Below are 2714 nucleotides of genomic sequence, written 5' to 3' on the forward strand. Positions count from 1 at the left end.
AGATTGTTTTTTTAATTATCACAAGCTATAGCAACTCAAGGCTTCAGAAGCAAGATAGACCCTCACCTAACCCTTGTGGATTTCCAGTCAATTGCTTATGTTTCATCTTCTTCTTCTTTTTTTTTTTTTGACAAAAAAGTATTTTTATTTTGATATCTGATTAAGTGTTGACTCCTCAGGACACAGTCTTTGGCATCTTTTTCAACTTATTCATCAGCTTGTTGCACTGTGCCTTTCTCAGAAACATAGATGCCATCCAAAAATTTTCTGATATCCTTGTTTTTGACTGTGGTAGCCTGTTGGATCAGGACAGCTGAGTTTGAAACAAGTTCAATATCATTTCCTTCAAGAATTAACTCATCTTTTTGGGCCTGAGAAACAGCACAAGCAACACCTGGTCTCATGTGCATGCTTCGGATAAATTTTTACTCAAGAAATTTCTGATTTCAACAAGTGAACCATTCTCTTGAATAGCAACATTGATGGGGAAGTGAACATACACAGACCTCATCTTGTAACGAAAATTCAGAGTAGCACCTTTGATCATGTTTCGTACATGACTACAGATTGTGCGCACGGTTGCAAGTTCTCTTCGATTTCCCCACCACTTGTCCACCCGGAGCCTTTTTTCCTTCTTTCCAAGGAGGCTGAGTTCAACATTGATATGGTTGAAATCCCTGTGGAGGATTCCTCTGGGCCCCTTCAACAATAACTGTCTGACCCTTAAGAGACATGTCAAAATTTTCTGGGATGTCGACGGTCTGGTTGCTGAGAATGGTCTTCATTCTGGTGCTGGATGGGCCAAAGAAGATATGTTTCATCTTCTTAAAGAGCCATGACCCTGTTCAGCAGCATGCAACATCACCTCTTTATACTCATCAGCACCATCTTCAGGCCAATGTGATATGTTGCTTGCCAGCAACTTCTACTACTGTTCTCAGGAAGGCTCAGACCCTTCTTGGGTGGCATGTTATCAGAAAGCTGCAATGGAAAAGTTGGCGATATCTGGCTTGTTTGGTCACATAAACATTGCAGACTTCTCACATGAGCATCTGAAAGTCCAACCTTTGAAGCTGTTTTCAGCACAAATGCGTACTTGCTAAATCTGGATCGCTGTAATTTTCCATCTGCTCACATTTATGAGCTACTAATAAGGAGAATGAAGTAGAAAAAAAGGGAGGGAGCTGGCAAATATATGCAAAACAGTGGCTTACTAGAGCTCTTTTGGAAGGAGAAAATGATCATTGCTTTCCTCCTTTTACACCTCACTCCCCTCACTCTAAAATAAATCTAATAGTATCTGGACTGGGAAGAGACTTTATAGGTCATCTAGTCCAATTTCTCACCCAGTGTGGGAATCTTTTTGCCAGTCTCTCTGACAGATGGTCATGGTAGTTTTTGCTTGAACATTATCAGTGATGGAGATCTCTCTACCTCATAACATTGCATATTTCATTGCTGAACGCTCAAATGATTAGAGACTTATTTTGAACCCAAATCTGTGTCTATGTAATTTCTGCTCACTAATCTTAACTCTGTCCTCTGTTCCTCCACAAAATTTACTTCATTTTCCACATTAAAACTATGTAAATATTAGAAGACAGCCCCTACTTAGTATAAAGCATATTCTACCCTCATTCACACTAATACCCCCTATATCTACTAGGACTCTGCTTCACCTTGTACTGGAGGAAAGGGTGCTTGAAAGAGCAATTATTTACAGGGTTGTATCTGCATGCATCATCATAGGGAGCTCTAAGTTTACTATATTTGCTCACAAGGTCAAGTCCACAGTCTTGAGTTTGTTCTTTGAAGGAATCACGTTCAAGTGACTTGTCCAGGGTCACACAGCTAATAAATGTCAAGCTGAGGTCGAATTTGAACTCAGGTCATCCTGACCTCAAGGCCAGTTCTTTTTCCACTAGACCACCTAGGTAACCCTACCACAATCATCAGTTTTTGAGAATTCACTGCCTGCTTGTGGAAGCCATTTTATCTTCCCTAGCTCTGTGCCTTCCTAGATCTATATCTAATGTAGGAGTATGCACTAATTCCTTCAAAAAATAATAATTCATTAAGTAGCTTAGTCCCCCCCATTTTGCTTCCCTGATTTCTTTTCTCTCCTCAGAGTTGGTCCCCTAAACTTATTTATAGATGGTCAATCTATAAGGGACCTCAAAGGCTAACTAATTAGCCCTATTTTACAGATGAGGACATCTGAGAAACAGAAAAATTAAACTAGTTGTTCAGGGAAACACATGGAATAAATATCATAATTGGAATTTGAATCCAGGTTTTTTGATTCATCCATACTTGATGTTTAGAGTAAATTGGAGTTTTACAATAATGAAAATGAAGGAAAGAATGTTCTTTTTAAACTTTTAAGTGGAGAGTCCTTTCTTCTGCTGGAATCTTTTCTTTCCAATAGAAGTATCTTTCTTGGTGAGGCACTTTCAGCATTCTATTTTAAATATCCAAGGTGGGGAAATGGAGAAAAAACCAAACATATTACTTATGCTTATTTATATTACTATACTCCATCCCTCCTATTTCCTCCAGTGGCCAGAATGGAAGGTTCTGTAGCAAGTCAGGGGAAAAGCATACACTGCAAACTTTAAATTTGGTAGAGCTGGAGATAGAGTGAGACATAAAATTCTGTCACTTTTTAACTCCCTCAACTTTACAGCTTATGCTTGTGTAACTTACTACACTCC

At 39.0% G+C, this 2714-nt stretch overlaps 1 pseudogene; it reads right to left on the reverse strand.

Moving 5' to 3' along the window:
- Positions 1-206: 206 nt before the first annotated feature.
- On the reverse strand, positions 207-785 carry LOC140498221 (large ribosomal subunit protein uL6-like; annotated as a pseudogene).
- Between the last annotated feature and the right edge of the window lie 1929 nt (positions 786-2714).

This window comes from Notamacropus eugenii, chromosome 4, assembly GCF_028372415.1.
Source record: "Notamacropus eugenii isolate mMacEug1 chromosome 4, mMacEug1.pri_v2, whole genome shotgun sequence".
In the NCBI taxonomy this organism is placed as follows: Eukaryota; Metazoa; Chordata; class Mammalia; order Diprotodontia; family Macropodidae; genus Notamacropus; species Notamacropus eugenii.